We start from the raw sequence: 18,236 nt of genomic DNA, 5'->3' as shown, positions 1-18,236 counted from the left end.
ACTGTGGGGGAAATTTCTGGACTCAAGCTAAATGTTATATCAAAAGCTAGTTTTCCTATTTTATATTGTAATCGGATATTTATTATTATCTTGCTATTTTTGGATGGAGTTCTGCTTGAATAATAAGGGTTAGTGGCCAATATGTAGTATTTTGCTTTTTTTTTTTTTTTTTAAATGAATAAAATTCAACATGTAGAGGAAATGGCCTGAGCACTTTAGATTTTTCTCCATTCAATCAGAACAAATGTAACAGCACTTTTGCTGGAAAATTAGCTAGGCATATATTTTTTTTTTCATACATATACTTATCGTACTAGAGTTTAGGAGTACAGAATCATCTCCCCCACCTTGGGTTGACCATTTGGACCAGCCTTTTCCCAGCCTTTTACCCAAGAGGAACGCTTGAAATAATGTTAAGGTCTCAGGGAACCCCTGCTAAAATAAATTAATTGGTGAGTCACTGGCAAAACTATGCCTTACATTAGTGGGAGGAATGTCTGCCTTATAGTCATGATTTGAATGCCACCTTTACAGGCAGCTGAAAAGATAATTGGCGTCATGCTGCTGGCTCTACCAAGTGGTCTTGGCCCCTTAAACTTGCAAGCACCTTCAAATGGTTGGTGAATCAGCAACAGTTCAAGGAATCCAGAGGAACCTTGGTTGAGAATGGCTGATTTGTACAATGAAGAATCACCAACTCTGCTCTCTTTCCTTTTGTCACCGTATTTACTGTCAGGACATGTTCTTACAGAAGGAACTACTTTGTTCCAAGCGCTGCCCTTCCACTCCCATTCTAAGTCCTGTTGTGCAAAGGGCGAGAAAGGGCTGTGCTAATTGTGTGTAAAGATGCATTCAATTGTTTCTAAAACATTACACAACTGCTTTAAACTAGACTCCAGATTCAACTTCATGCTTGAAAACTACATTGTCTTTTCCCCCTGTTTTTACCAACACACCCAGATCTCAAGATTTTCGAAAGAAGGAGCAGGATACAACTTTTAAATGAGGATAAGCAAGCTTCCATTAAACGAAAATATATTTTTTTCTGGCTAGGATCTGCATATGAGTGTTTGAAGTAGATTGTGTAAGAGGGCTCTGGGTCAGATGTTAGCCAAATAAAAGAAAAGCACACTATGTTCAGATATTCAATTCAATTCTTCTCATTTAGAATACTTTTTTTTTTATTTGCAATTGCTCCTAGGAGTTCTATAGATTTACTATTTTGTGCTACTGATCATCTTGTCTTGTTTGTATAAATTCATTTTTTATACATTGCAAATCATCTATATTGGGAACTGTGAAAATGAAAATCTGAATATAGAAAATAGCTTAAGGACCCTTTCACACAAGCTGTCCATTTGTCCGTTTTTCATCCATCCATTGACGGATGAAAAATGGTCATCAATGCATCTCTATGGAAAAACAGATGATCATCCATTTACATCAGTTTACATTCGCATCCGTCATCGTCGTTTTTTTTTTTTAACCACTTTACCACCGGAGGATTTTCCTGCTTTACGTCCAGGCCACTTTTTGCAACTTGGCACTGCGCGAATTTAACTGACAATTCATGCAACGCAGTACCCAAACAAAATTTACGTCCTTTTTTTCCCACAAACAGAGCTTCGTTTTGGTGGTATTTGATCAATTCTGCGCTTTTCATTTTTTGCGATATTTATAAAAAAAGAGCGAGAATTTTGCGAAAAAATTGACATTTTCTACTTTGACAGTTAAAAAATATCCAATATATTCAATTTTTGTCATATATTTAGGCCAAAATGTATTTAGCTACATGTCTTTGACGAAAAAATCCTCAATGAGCGTATTTTTAACCGCTTTAAGACCGGAAGATTTTACCCCATTCCTGACCAGGCTATATTTTTCGATTCGGCACTGCTTTACTTTAACGGACAATTGCACGGTCCTGCGAGGCTGTACCCAAATTAAATTTATGTCTTTTTTTTCCCCACAAATAGAGCTTTCTTTTGGTGGTATTTGATCACCTGTGTGATTTTTAATTTTTGAAAAAAAGAGCGACAGTTTAAAAAAAAAACAATATTTTTTACATTCTGATATATAACATTCCCAAAAAAAATTTAAAAATCAAAATTTTTTAACATTTTAGGCCAATTTGTTTTCTGCTACATATTTTTTGTAAAAAAAATCGCAATGGGCGTATTTTGATTGGTTTGCGCAAAAGCTATTGCGTTTACTAACTACGAGAAAGATTTGTCATTTTTATTGTTTATTTTGTTTTACTAGTAATGGCGGTGATCTGCGATTTTTTTGGCGGGACTGCGACATTGCAGCGGACAGATCGGACCCCTAACTGACATTTTTGACACTTTTGGGGGTACCAGTGACATTACTACAGTAATCAGTGCTATAAATATGCACTGTTACTGTAATAATGACACTGGCAGGGAAGGGGTTAACTTTATTGGTGATCAAGGGGTTAAATGTATGCCTCATGCTTACTGACGTGTGTGGGGGGAGGGGACACAGATTGTGTGACACAGATCGCAGGTTCAGCTATGCTGAATCCTGTAATCTGTGACTGTCTGTCACAGAGGAGACCTGCCCGCTTTGTTTACACAAGTGAGCGGATTTCCTCACTCGATCCCCGACGATCGGGGAAGAGTGGCGGTGATCACAGCCTGTCCTCCCCTGGCCGACTCCCGCTGTGTCTGAATACAGCAGGAGAGAGCCTCCGGGGGGGACGATAATGAGCCACTTTGCCGCAGTACCAGCTCAGTGAGCGGTCGGCAAGTGGTTAAACTAATCAAAGCTCCATTTTTCGTCCGTAAAAAAAACAGATTGGATGGAAAACGGATGCAAACTGACAAACGGTTAGTTTTTCATCCATTTTTTGCATTGGTAGTGGATGTAAAAAAAAACTGATGAAAAACGGGTGAAAAATGGATGAAAAACGGATGAAAAACAGATGAATAACTGATGAAAAGCTGATGAATACTTTATTCATTTTGACGTGACTAAACTGATGAAATGAACAGTTCATATGTGTGAAAGGGTCCAAATAGGTAACAAAACTGACCCTGCTTATATAGTTGATAATTGTATTTTATGTTTATTGGTATTCGATTTTTGTAGTAGTGCATATGAATAGAAAGGATGTTTGTGTGTTATTTAAACCCTTTTTCTGTTTCTTTATGTGTATGTTTGCAAAGGGCAGTTAATTTATTAAGGAAGTGGAGCATGCTAACTTTTTAAAGTGAATTTTCCCTTCGCAAAGTACATTTTCAGTTACATTAGTAAATGGGGTGAAGCTGTGCTGACTTCAGTCAACTAATCCTGTACAAGCAAAAATTATGTTCTTTTTTTTACTTTTCCCTGCAAAGTGACTTTTCACTTTGTTTTACCTTATTTACTAAGATATAAGCGAAATTTAACTGACAGCGTAAAACGCCTAAGAGAAGCATGGGGTTATTAAAAAAAAAAAAAAAACATTTATGCTCATCTAGGTGGATGCAGCATTGTTCTGATGCTACATCTGTCCCCTGCCACTTCTAAGACTGAGAACTGAGTGACCAAAGACCGCTGATTGCTCAGTTCTCGGTCTTCAGTCTGCCCTGCCCCTTTAGCGCTCACTGGAGCACAGGCTGTGCAGGGGGTGGGAGCAGCTTATTTAGGCTCCCAGCAGCACACAAATCGCATAACCGTGATTTGACGATACCTAAAAAGGAGAAAAATTGGAAAGTGTATGACATAGGTTTTACAGTGGATAAGCAAGATAGCTACCTTAGCTATATCCATTTTGAAAAGCTCCAGGGACCAAATACATGCACGTGCGTGTAAGGGTGTTGGTCCTTATCAGGTATGAATATGCTTTATTGTATATGTTTTAACCACTTTAGCCCTGGAGGATTTGGCTGCTCAATGACCAGGCCCTATTTTGCGATTCGGCACTGCGTGATTTTAACGGACAATTGCGCAGTCGTGCAATGCTGTACCCAAATGAAATTGACGTCCTTTTTTCTCCACAAACAGAGCTTTCTTTTGGTGGTATTTGATCACCTGTGCGATTTTTATTTTTTGCGCTATAAACAAAAAAAGAGCGACAATTTTGAAAAAATAACAATATTTTTCACATTTTTATATGAAATTCTCCAAAAAATTTAAAAATCAACATTTTTTAACATTTTAGGCCAATTTGTTTACTGCTACATATTTTTGGTAAAAAAAAATAGCAATAAGCGTATTTTGATTGGCTTGCGCAAAAGTTATTGCGTTTACTAACTACGGGAAAGATTTATGTCATTTTTATTGTTTTTTTAACTAGTAATGGCGGCGATCTGCGATTTTTTTTGTGGGACTTCAACATTGTGGCAGACAGATCGGACCCCTGACTGACATTTTTGACACTTTTGGGGGTTTCGGGTGACATTACTACAGTAATCAGTGCTATAAATATGCACTGTTACTGTAAAAATTACACTGGCCGGGAAGGGGTTAACTTTACTGGTGATCAAGGGGTTAAGTGTGTCCCTAGGGGCATGATTCGAACTGTCAGGGGGCGTGGCTAGTGAAGTAACCACAGAGACATGCAATCCTATATAGCAGGATCGCATAGCCTCTGTGCATCGGAGCCACCGGTCACACGCGCTGGCTCCCCAGTGAGCGAACGAAGGCGGGAGTGCGCCCCCGTCGGTGCGCGCTAGCCCCCTACAGTCTCCTGAGCGAGCGACGTAGGGCTACGTTGCTTTGCCCAGAAGGTGGCAGAGTGCCGCAGTAAATGTACGGTGGGCGGGGTTAAAGTGGTTGAGATATGTTTTATTATGCTTAATAAAATGCTGTTTTAACTTTTTGTCCTCCTGCTGCTGCTGAACTTCCAGCACTATAGAGGTAGTAGCTTTGGGTCTTTTGTAAATCTACTGTGAAAAATTTGGTTTTGATTAGGTCCTGCCCCCTCCTCCTCCATTTAGAAAAGTTGGAAAAAGCAAAATATTATCTGCCACATTAAGTGTTTAGTTGCCTCCATCACGCACCAGGCAAACCATGCATGGCGCCGATGTAAGGCGTGACGCCCTGCCCCGCCCCCAGCCCGGATGCTCGGCAGAGACAGGCGGGAGGGAGAGGCCGCAGGCCACCCATCGCAGCCCCGGAGCAAGACTCCCGACTCAACTCCTGATGCTTCCCACTCCACAATGGATGGTTGAAAAAGCTACAGTATAGCAGTCACAAAGTATTATATGGTATATAATGGACAATAAAATGTTTCTAAATAATAAACTGAATGATGAATATGAATGAAAAAAAAGGAATAAATAAAAAATAAAATTACAATTAAAAATAAAGAAAATGAAAAAATGATGAAAATAAAGAAAAAGAAAAGAAATAAAAATGAAAAAGAAAATTGAAAGGTGTGGCAGATCATAGAAACCCGGGTGTCTTCCACCCAATTGTATGGAAAAAGCTAAATATGATCTGCCACATTAAGTGTCTAGTTGCCTCCATCCCTAAATATTTGCAAGAACAGAGACCAAAATGTGGGACTTTATGTGAGGTCAACTAGACATGTAGATTTTATTGACAAAATGTACAAACAAACATATTGCAGAGAAATGACATGTGAAAGGTTATACAATTCATATTGAATAAAATTCGTTACAATATTACAAGGATCAAACATAGAACTCTCAATGGTAAGGAAATTTCAACATGACATCACAGTTTCTGTAAGCTCACAGTCTCTAAAATGTGTCAAAATAGGGATATGACATCTGAGTTATTGTAGGCTCGACGCGTTTCATGGACCTCCATCCATTCATCAGGAGCTTGAATAAAGATTATGTATCTAAAAATAGGAATATTGGTTATAGTGCAGTGTAATTTTGGAAAAAATTAGGATCTAATGGGGGGGTATATGAAATAAACACTACCTTGAGTAATGTCAATTGTCCAGAAACAATCCAATACTGGAGCGGGAGAACCGAGATGACGCAAGAAAAGTCTGACCCGGGACTGAGGCATGGACAAAAACGCTGAACACAGAGGGGGCAATGGGGAGAAAGAGATCACTTGTGAAGTGGAGATCAAAATACAGAAACAACATTCTAAGGGATATTGGAGGCACAAAGGGACCAAAAGGTTCTAGAAGTATATAAACACATATGGTATATTGTATCATTATAATATTAAAGAAGTCAATCTGCAAATTAATATAGATTATAAGTAGATTAAAAATATTGATTATACAAACAGGTTAACCCAGAGAAGGTGCCAAAGGTGTAACCACCAAGACAATATCCAGATGAAAGGTGCCAGGAGGTAGTACATGGAAAAGGTCCATGAAAAGTGAAAAGAAGAGGGGAAAATGTGGGAAAAGGTAAGTGCTGGAGAGTGAAGAGAAGGGGAGAACCCCCTCTGCCGCAAGAAGTGACTTCTCCTGCCCAGTGTGGACACCTGCTCTGTTTCTAGGAAGACTTACAGGCATCACTCTTACAGGCACTCTTACAGGCAAGACTTACTCATGCCACTCTGTACTACCGCGACTCCTGTCTACACTATCAGGGGCCCCGAGTCAGAGGTGTAAGAGAGGCCTTCCTCATCATATCAGGCTCTGCTACCAGGTACGTGATAGATTTCCTCATTAGTGCTCTGCAGCTGCACAGCTGATTGATAATTATGAAACCACTCCCATTAGATCCACTTAACACAGGGAACAAACAGTGATTTCTTCAGAATAACAAAAGGTAGGAATCTGCAACATAGGTTGTAATAATACTTGCAATGTACATTGGCTGGGCCATTGATTACCACTACTGTTAATCACAGCCAGTGAGCTAATGAGGAGTGAGATTGGGTGAGGCAGAGCTGTGGCTGTGTGTGTGAATGGACACCCAGAATCGCGGCTCAGGAATGTGCCTGCTGGGGTGCCCATATTGCAAGTTGCTAGCTCTGGGGGCATTTGGAAGGAGGGAGGGACCAGGAGCGCAGACGGGGGACCCGAGAAGAGGAGGCTGTAGGCAGGTGAGTATGATATGTTTGTTTGGTTTTTTTTTTTATTAAAAGAAAGCCTTTATCATTTTAAATAACAAAGGCTTTTCTTTGGTAATAATGCCAAATATTATTTATGCAAACTATACATAAAAACAAATGGAACAAGTGCATTTTTATATTGTCCAGTGTTATTGCAGAAAAAAAAGTGTAAATGTTATTTTTTAATTTGTCTGGTTCATAATGACAGTAAAATATTTTTTTCTGGTACAAGGCAAAAAAAATGTATTTACATAAAAAATAAGGCTTTTTTTAAAATGTTGTGCATTTTTTGCAACACTGAAAAAAATAAAATAAAGAAAACATCCCAGCTTCCTTTTAATCTATGCACTTATTGGGTCCCTGGTCTTTTTAATTTATATTGCAAAGGCATCTACCTTGCTGATTTGCTTTACAGCAAATGTCATGTACTTTACAGCTTTTCGCCTTATTAGGTATCGGCAACTCAAGGTAGGAGTGTTGTAATCTTCTAAATGTTCCCCTGTTTGGGGCTGTCAGCACTGTCTCTGAGTCCATTTAACAGCCAGATAAAGTGGCTACCGGGTCCAGCTGGATCAAGAATGTGCACTAGTTCCAGAGCCAGCTGGACCTGGGAACTTGAATGTGATTCTTGAAGCTGAATTTTTTTACATGTGCAATCACTTATAAATAAAGATGCATAACAGAGATTAAATGAAAACATTATACTTCTCTTTACCCCCCTTCCTGTCCACAATCTGAATAAAAATGTTCCCACACAACATGCTTCATGCCAAAGAAAGGTTAATCTACAGCACATTCTCCGGTTTGAGAAATATTCTTTGCGTCACAGGCAGTAAAGCCTTTTTCTTTTTCACAAAAGGGATTGGCCTTTTTTCTTTCTGAACTGTTTCTTAACAGCAAAACATTTTTTACACATTGTATAGGAACATTCTTTTTTAAGCAACAATTCCATGTGTGTGTATTTTCACTTACCTCCACAGATTTACTACATATTTTTTTTTGTTTTTTAACCATTTGATAACTCACATGTTTTACTATTTAAGGTATGCTATGTCATATATGTATTTCCTAGGATAGCGCACTTTATCACTATTTTCACATGTTGTTCTCAATCCTAGATGTCAGTGATGATCAAGAACAATCGGAGTGTTTACCATTTATGTGATCATGTGTCATTTATGGCTTAGTGATCATGTGAAGGCTCATAGCTCAGTTTATTAAAATGAAAGCCTTCAGATGAACATTGTCATTTCAGACAGTGGTTTCATCTGCAGTGCCAAATAATTCAGCTGTCACATGCAGCTATTACATTGGGAGTAAACTCCCATGGTTGACATTTACCTATAGGTAAGCCTATAATAAGGCTTACCTATAGGTACAGTAAATATCTCCTAAACATGCAGTGTTCAGGAGATATTTACTTGTGAATGGGCCAGTGGTGTCCCCAGTGCATTGGTTCTGAAGGAACGGCCACCGAAGCCATTTCTTCAGAGTCCTGTGCCATAAATAGCGACTTCTGCATGCATGCGCGAGAGTAAAATCATCGCGGCGCAGCCAAAAAGACGGCCGTAGGTCGAAAACCCAGAAAGATGACAAGGGAAGATGGAAGCCCTGTCAGCGGTGACAGTACGTCACTGGGGGACTTCGTTTTAAGGTAATTGTCACATAATGTGCTAGTATGCGATGCATGCTAGCACATTATAACTTTACCTTGCAGGTTTAGGAAGAAAAAAAAAAGCATGGCAGTTTACTACTGCTTTAACTACTTGACCTCCAGAAGGTTTTACCCCTCTCATGACCAGGGCATTTTTTTATATTCAGCACTGTGCTACTTTAACTGGTAATTACTCAGCAGTAATTACACTGTACCCAAATGAAATTTGTATCATTTTTTTTTCACACAAATAGAGCTTTCTTCTAGTGGTATTTAACCACTTTAGCTCCGGAAGGTTTTACCCCCTTAATGACCAGGCCATTTTTTGAGATTCAGCACTGCGTTAGTTTAACTATCAATTGCGCGATCGTGCGATGCTGTACCAATATACAATTGATGTCCTTTTTTTCCCCACAAATATAGATTTCTTTTGGTGGTATTTGATCATCTCTGCAGTTTTTAGATTTTGCGCTATAAACAAAAAAACAGCAACAATTTTGAAAAAAAAAAAAAAAAAACACAATATTTTTTACTTTCTGCTATAAAACATTCCCCATAAAAAAATTTAAAAAATCCAATTTTTTATCAGTTTAGGACAATCTGTATTCTGCTACATATTTTTGGCAAACAAAATCCCAAAAAGCATATTTTAATTGGTTTGTGCAAAGGTTATAGTGTTTACAAACTACGGGATATATTTACAGACTTTTTATTTTTGTTTTTATTAATAATGGCAGTGATCAGCGATTTTTAGCAGGACTGTGACATTGCGGTGGACAAATTTGACACTTTTTGGGGACCAGTGGCAATGATACAGTAATCAGTGCTAAATAATATGCACTGTTACTGTATAAATGACACTGGTAGGGAAGGGGTTAATGCTGGGGGCAATCAAGAGGTTAAATGTAAGCCTAAATGTGCTTCCTAATTGTGGGGGGGGGCTCTGTGACAGGCACACAGAGATCGGTGTTTCAGCTTAGCTGAGACACACAATCTCACTGTGCCTGTGTGAAGAGCTGCCTGCTGTGTTTACATAGGCAGGCGGCTCTTCTGTTAGTTTCCCCGAAGATCACGGGACGGTGGTGGCAATCGAGCCCGCTCCTCCCGTGGTCTGGCTCCCGCTGTGTCTAATCACAGACCGCGTGTACATAATTACGTACATGTACGTCACTATGTGCAGCCGAGCCGTTTTGCCGCAGTAAATTTGCGGTCGGCAAGGGGTTAATCACCACTGGGTTTTTTAGATTTTGCTATATAAATGAAAAATACTAAACATTTTCAAAAGAAACACATACCATTTCGCAAATAATTAATCTTTCTTCATAAATTTGGACCAAAATGTATTCTGCTACATATCTTTGATAAAAATAACCCAAATCACTGTATATTATTTAGTCTGTGTGAAAGTTACAGATTCTACAAACAATGGTATGCAGGATATATTTGAAAATTAATCAATCCTGATGTACTGACAGCCTATCTCATTTCTTAAAGCCTGAAAATGTCAGGACAGTACATATATCACCCAAATGACTCCTTTTTGGAAAATAGACAGTCCAAGGTATTTAGTAAGAGGCGTGGTGAGTTTTTTTGAAGTTGTCATTTCTGGCACATTTTTTGGAAAATAAAGAAAGTTAATAAAATAGTTTTTTTGTTCGCAATTTTTTTTTCCTGCTGTCACCAGATCAGTACAGCATCATATGACTAGTATGGTGGGGATCAGGGAAACTGACCGTTGGCAGTATGTAAAAAAAAAAAAGTTTAATTTTTTTTTTTATTCAATTTTGAAACCTTTTTTTTTTTTTCCTTTTTTAGAAAAAATTATTTACTTTCATCAGATTACTTTCTCAACCTTTTTTTTAAATCAAGGCACCCTTTACAATGCCGCACAATCTCGAAGCATCCCATTCTAACATTTAAAAAAACAAATTAATTGTTTTACATAATTGCAGCAACACCCATATGCGTAGGACACCCAACATTAGCGGTGATTCATTCTTCCAAAGCAAACACTTTTGCACACTGGTACTGACTAGTATTCCAATGTTTCTCTCTCAGTTTCTCTCCCTCACTCAGATAATGTGTTTTTTGAGGGTAGAGATCACGCTGGACTGATTTGATCGATCACTATTTGTAGACAGGAAGTCAAAGGGGCAGATAGAAAGGGTTCTTTCCAAAGATTAGTGCCCGGATTTTTGGGAGGATGATGTGCCCTGTTGAGGGCCTGGGCTGCTACCTCAGGGTGTGGCCTGATGTTTGCTTCCATGGGTGATCGAGAAAAGTGGGAAATCTACTTGAATATATGACACAAAGTTCACATGGTTTGTTGATTTTTCATATTTCAAAGCAGTAAAAATGCAGATTTATCACAAGCAAAATGTAAATAAACCCCTGAATTAACTATGACTTCAAATTCAAGAAATTAGAGCAAGGTGTTCTGAATTATGTGCCATAGATTAGAACCTCTAAGGGAGTATGCAGCGAAAACTTGTCCTATCTAAAGCATGGATATCTAGAGCTTGGTATTCATTTTCCTGTTATTCTGATTTGTTTTATCATGAAAAGATCAAAATGTCAGGTTTATGTGGTAGTGAGCGCTTGTACTGTAGAACATCCACCTGGGGTTATCCGAGGCACAGAATCTAAGCCACAGCCTGCTTCTTCACCAGGGCCTCTGATGGTGGAGATGGACTTACAGCAAGTTGGAACCAGGTTGCAGCCCTCAGGTATGCTCAGCTAACAATTTCAAGACCACTTGTGTATGCAGAGTACAGATGGCAGGAGACAGAAAATGATCTGGGAAACAAGCCGTCAAGAGGTCAGGGCAGGAGGCAGACAAGCACAAATGGAAGATGAAGCTAGGAGTGGTACACGAAAAGTCAGACGCTGAATACATGAAAGACTAGGCAAACAGGAGCTTAGAGAACTAGGATGTTGCTCAGGCTACACGGGCTGTACTGAGCATATCTTATATAGGGACGCAAACTAGGAGCCTGGAAGTGATAAAGGGAAGGCAATAAAAACCCACAAGAATAGGGCGTGGCTTGGTTCCGGACGGTGATGGCTGCTTGATCTCCCCGCTCTCAGCCCGACCAGTCCAGCTAGAAGCCTACACAAGGTCTGGAACACTCAAAGAAGGAGAAATCCACCTGGAACCCTTCCCAATCCCGCTCTCCTAGGGATCTGGGATCACAGCCTGGCCGCGGCATTCTGGAGCTCTTCAGAGCTCATTCACGCGAGGCCCCGGCTTCAGCTCCCACACAGGCCACTACACTTGCAGCATGGGCAGCCAGTCTGAGTCCCGCTACTGCACACCGTTTGCAAAGCACAGCGACGGGGCTGACCGAAGCACAGACACTCAATATAGGAGACCTGTGGACGGTAGCATATGACATTGAGAGACATTAGCGGTAGCCATCGCAGACCTGCGACAAGACATCCAAGTGAAGGGCATAAGGATGGAGGATCTAGAGGAGACCTCAGCCCGCCATGAGGTAACCATCCAGCATATTCAACAGTCCACTTGGAACCACACAACACAACTCAGAGACATGCAGAGGAATGTAGAAAACCTAGATAACAGGGGGCACAGACACAATTTGAGAGTCAGGGGCATCCCAGAAACTGTAGACCCTCATCACTTGCCACAGGCCATCTTTAATGACCTGCTAGGCAGGCCGCCAGATGCCCCCATTTACTGTGAGCAGTTACATAGAGTGTTAAGACCAAGAGGGAGAGACATTGACCCTCCCAGGGATGTAGTGTGTTGTCTAGTGAACTTCAGAATGAAAGAAGACATACTGAGAAGTACCAGAGATCATAGAGACTTGAGATTTCAGGGATCTGAAGTTAAAATCTTTCAAGATCTTTGCCCCATCACGCTGCAGAAGAGACGTGACCTGCGCCCCCTGCTAGACACTCTGCGTACCAAGGGTATTACATACCGATGGAAATTTCCCTTTTGCCTATCACATCTACTCAGGGACGTACACGGTACCTCAGAACGCCTGAGGATCTCAGCAGCTTCTGTGCTACACTCAATATACCCACCGTAGACCTACCAGACTGGTCAAACCCATCGTGCACAGCCTATCAGACGCGCCACATCAATGGATGCAATACCTGTTTGTGACAAATTCAATATCTGAAGACGCAGATCCCCATCTCCTCGCCTGCAACCAGAGGTACCCCCACGCACAGGCAGGGGAGGCAGCCCCACAGCTTCGCCAGTCCACTGGAGGGCTTGTCATGATCACCCTAGATAGAGCAATGCTCTGGTAATACACCCTGACATGTTCCTACATTTGCTCTACAGTTCTTCTTGTCACTGATGCCTGCCTTTACTGTTGTATAAGAAGCGCACCGTGCATAGTGCAGATGACCATTTACATCCAAACACTGCTTTTTGAACCGTTGTGCCTCAGCCTACCTTGATGCAGGTAGAAAGTTATTATGCAAAACTTAAACACCTCAACCTCTCAAGTGATGCACAACTGGTTCTCTTTCATGCCAAGCGAAGAGCTCAGGCCCTGACTAGAAATATGTAATCCTAACACCCCCTCTTTTTAGCCACAGAATTGTGACAGGGAACCTGATACACTACTGACTATATATTCAATCTCATGCGTCACAATCGGCCAGCTCAACTCTGAGATAACCCTGTGGAAAGATGACCATGAGGCAAGCCATGACTGGTCCCAAGCTTTATCGCATGTATCGCAGTAAACAGTTCTGCTGCTCAGCAACATGGCAAATTCCTATATAAGACTCTCGCCCCCCCCCAACCACCACTATAACCTACCATGCTCATTACTGGGACACCCAGTAGTGATAAGCCTGTCCTCACAGGAAAGGGGGTTGATTGTCTTTTTTGAGAGTAAAAGGGGAACGGCAGTAAAGTTGCTTCTCACATTTTTTGCTGAACCCTTTTTTTCTCCAGAGTAACAACTTTTTGAACAATATCGCCTATATATTTCTGGAGGTGTCACAAAATACTACTATACTGCTGCAGACGACATGGAGTGCCCTCGAAACACACATGCCTACATAAAATCAGAAATCACGATACCTTTCTGTGGAAGCATCTTGTGGATGCTCTGCATATTGCACTATTTTCAACATAACCTCATGTAGGTGCCGAATACATTCTCCTTCAGCCTGTGACATATGCAATGCAAGGCTAGCATTTGAGTATGGAATCATGAATCCGGGCCGACCCTATATGTGGACCTATGATTCCAATCAGACATGGCGCTCCATCTCCTCTGCAGTGGCTTCTCCTTTCATGACAGGCTCAGTTCTTTTATTAAGAGATAAAAAACAACTGCGCTAGTCCAAAAAGAAAAAAGCAAAAAGCAGCAACTTCAAGTGTGACCGACACCCCAAAAGACAATAATATAAATAAGTTGCGCTAGAAAAATGAAACATATAATTTGAATTATATGGTAATCAAAAAAATGTCCGTGTAAATGTCCAATAGTTGGAAACGTGATGTGGGGTAACTGTGCAGGTACCGCTTACCGGAAACAGAATATGTAAATGCCAAAGGTGACAACAATTCCAGATGCACTCGGGAAGTTGACCACGGTGGACCTCACGGTTCCCACGTAGATCGCCTCAGTATGATGATTGCATGTGGAATACATAAATAAAAAACGCCATAGCGTAAAACCAAAATAACCAGTAAGAAGGTAACACCCAAAGTGATAGGAGACACCAAAAAGTCCAAATGCTTAAAAGGATCTGGTAAGTGAACGTGAAAATAAGCGGAAACTCAACCACCAATTGAACTCAATAGATACTCCTTGCCAGAGTGTAAGAAAAAATAGCCAAAATTGAAAAGCCAGACACCTCCCCCGATAGAAATGCAGCTTACCAAAATGACGAGTATAAAGAGCATGAAAAATTAACAAGGGGTCCCAACCATGCAAAACCAGAGTGGGTGACACTGATTCTAAATACCCTTACCGACTCCAGGTAAAAATGGGCAAGGTTGGTGTGCTCATACGATCAATCTTCTGTGACCACCGCTTACACTTACAAACACCAGAATGAGTAAGCCAAAAGAGAGTGGTAGCAGCCCCCGGCCGGACGGCTCCACTCGCCCGTCCTTCTTGGACACTACGTGAAGGTGACGTCAGCATGCCGTGACCTGTCGCGTTTCATCAAAGATGATGTTATCAAAGGTGATAGTTCTTTTATTATGCTCTTGGCTATCTGTTTCTATCTTGTTTTCCTTTTCTATTTTTTTATCTCCCTTGTTTTTGCTGAGGTTTAACGGTTCATACCCTCGCATGCAAAACCATCTGAACATTCTGGTGAACAATGGCTACTTGCAGCTAATTCCTATTATGGATGTAGGACTCCAGTTTCATCAACCCGGATGACATCTTTAGGAATCAGCATACGGTGAACAGGCTATGTGCCTCCCTTTTTGCTTTTATGTTTACCAACGAAAGAATATAGAATTAACTTGCTAATTTCTATAATGTTCAGCATATACAGTATAACTTTACGCACAGATGGTTGGTGATACTGATATAATGACTTTCGTGTACTCTGCATTCCAATTACTAGGTAATGCAGAATACACTCGATGTGAAATGAGATGCCCAGGCTGTTGCCTGCGACTCCATACAATAGTTATTGCTGTATATGATATGGTTTAATGGTTTTTCACTGTCTCCTTGAATTGTTAGGTAAGGGGATTCTATTACACAGCACAAGGGCCCTAATATCATATTCTTCAATCCCCCCTTCTTCAGTAATGTGCCTAAATGTATCCCTTCCCTCGAAGCTTACTCAGCGCAATAATTACACATGACCTCACACATTAACGCTCATCAAGACTTACGGGTGACAGAGACCCAAAAGTACACATCTTCCACACCTACCATGTCTCCACATGTCGGGTGCCATTCTTGATCCCGCTGACCCCCACCGGAAGTAGGTTAACATCTAGGGCTTTATACAACCCTATACCCACCCCATCCTTTCTTCCCTAAGCCCCCCCCCCCATCCCTTTTTTTTTTTTTTTTCTCTCACCACAGACATTAAGCATTTGTACTTTGGCATGTTAGTAACCTTGCCTTTTGATTAACGAAAGTTGTGCTAATTCAAATTACTCCGCTAATATGCTTCCTCCCACACAAGCTCGCATACCCAACACTCTCAAAACTATATCATTGAATGCGAAGGGGCTCAATATACCCAAAAAGCGTAGTCAAGTCTTAGCCATGGCTCGTAAACTCAAGGCGGATGTGCTGTTTCTCCAGGAAACCAACGTTGACTAATAAATACTACCCCATTACCTACCATGCTTCCAATGCTTTGACCAAAACCAAAGGGGTTTCAATTGTGTTCTCTAAACACGCTCAGTGGCAGCTACTAGACTCCCTTATAGACAAGGCCGGCCGCTATATCTTCCTTTAAGGATACGTTAAAGGACATCCTATGACCTTAGCAAACATCCATTGCCCTAATACAGCACACATGAGCTTTATTACAGAAATGACACACCTTCTAGCCAGCTTTCAAATGGGTACTACCATCTTAGGAGGCGACCTCAACGTTGCATTGAACCCCCTAGTAGACACATCTTCTGGTACATCCTCTATCCCTTACAAAGCCTTAATGAAAATTAAAACACAACTGCAAAATATCCACCTGCATGATGGTTGGCGAATTCAACACCCCAACGAAAAAGATTACACATATTTCTCCCCGGGACATAACAAATATTCTAGAATTGATTATATATTCCTATCGCAAACATACTTGCCCTTTATAGCTGAAACTTCCACAGAACCTATGCTCCTTTCAAACCACCACCCAATTACCCTAACGCTCTCCTTACCAAGTGAGACGACCTTTACTAAAATTTGGCGCTTAGATTCCTCCCTTCTGATGACAGAAGGTGATATTGCCTCGATTTGCACAAATCTACCAAACTAATTCACAACCATTGGTACCCCTGACACCTCACATCTCACACAACGGGAGGCTCATAAGTGCACCATCAGAGGCCATTTTATGGCACTTAAGGCAGCCCGCAATAGAGCCCAGCAAGATGAGATTTTAAACTTACTAGAAAAAAATCCGGGTTCTAGAGCTCACGCACAAACAATCCAGAGCACAGACTTACCAGGAACAGACCAAGACCAAAATGGCACTTAAGGAAATACTAGACCGCAAAGCCAAACGCAAAATTATCCTATCCCAAAAGTTGTTTTATGAACATAGCAATAAATGTGGTAGAATTCTGGCCAGAACCATACACATAAACAAAACTTCCATTAGCGTCCACTGCACCAAAGACGCGCAGGGTAACGCTAGCGTGACTACACCTGACATCGCCGCCCACTTTGAACGCTTCTACTCTGATCTGTACAATCTGTTCCCACAGGCTAGCTTGACAGAATGATGCACAAATAGATCTAGACTCATCCAAGACTTCCTTGGAAAATACAGCCCCACACTAGCAATTAAACAATTTAAACATGGCAAAAGCCCGGGACCAGGCGGATAAACTGCAGCGTATTATAAAATATTTACAGCCCAAATCAGTGAGCCGTTCTTAAAGACCTTCAACTCCTTGTCACCCAATATTACCGGTGATCTGGATGCACAAAAGTAAAAAAACAGAAATATAAATGTCCCATAACTGTCCTCTTTAGTGATATAAACAAACAGAAAAAACATGAATCCAGTGAAATCCAATTAGAATTAGATCACCACAAAACACCACCACCATTGTGTGTCACCACCGACCCACTCCCATCAGATTGTAACTTACCGAATAATATTGTCCCCCATTTTCATGGTTAGGCAAATAAGCTTAGACAAATCGACTGTTGAAAAGCCCTTTAGCAAGCCAGTTTACTTCTCCACCCTGCTTGCAGTAAATTATACTCCGTGGGTAAACATAGAGATGAAAGGCTCCACTAGTGTAATATTGTCAAAGCTCACACATTTATTAAAATCAAAATCCACTCCACTCACATATTAAAAACTTGTAACAGACATTGTAAGGCTGATGTTAAAAGCAAACGATCAGACGATCCCCATTGATTTCACCATCATCCGGGGAATGCCACTAGCTCTCACACTGTTACTGCAATGATTCCAGCTGCTGTACAGTCACAGGGGCGTGTATTGTACTGGTGGTTGAGTGATTCACCGTGTTTAGTGAAAAATGTCATGCCTATGCAAACATACCACTGTCAGTTGGCAGAGTCCTTGTTCTGCCCTTGATAATGGGTATTTTATTTAAGAAAAATATTAAGGAAGAATATTGCACTTGTAAAAAATATTTAGTCTGTGATATGGAAATATTACTTTCTCTTTTTTACTTATTTTGGTAAAAAACACAAGGGTCAAACCACAAATGTTTATCACATACCATAACACAGTCATGTGACTCATTTGCATAGATTATTGCATGTGTTAAATAAAGTCCAATTCACAGAAAAACATTGTCGATTTTGGGCCATCCGCTTGCTTTTCATCACCTGAAAAATAAATGGATAGTTACGTTTTTTTTTTTTTTGTTTACTTACCTTGTTATTGAAGAAAAATATACTCA

The 18,236-nt window shown here is 40.6% G+C and overlaps 1 protein-coding gene across 1 annotated transcript in view; it reads left to right on the top strand.

Moving 5' to 3' along the window:
- Positions 1–18,236, top strand: part of LOC309562225 (flavin-containing monooxygenase 3-like) — a gene marked incomplete at both ends in the record, with an annotated part of 111,069 nt that overhangs the window by 15,742 nt on the left and 77,091 nt on the right. The window lies entirely within an intron of this gene.

Source organism: Pelophylax lessonae (assembly GCF_965119305.1).
Source record: "Pelophylax lessonae genome assembly, chromosome: 8".
In the NCBI taxonomy this organism is placed as follows: Eukaryota; Metazoa; Chordata; class Amphibia; order Anura; family Ranidae; genus Pelophylax; species Pelophylax lessonae.
Note: the sequence above shows the minus strand (reverse complement) of the source record. Positions and strands in the feature narration are given on the sequence as shown.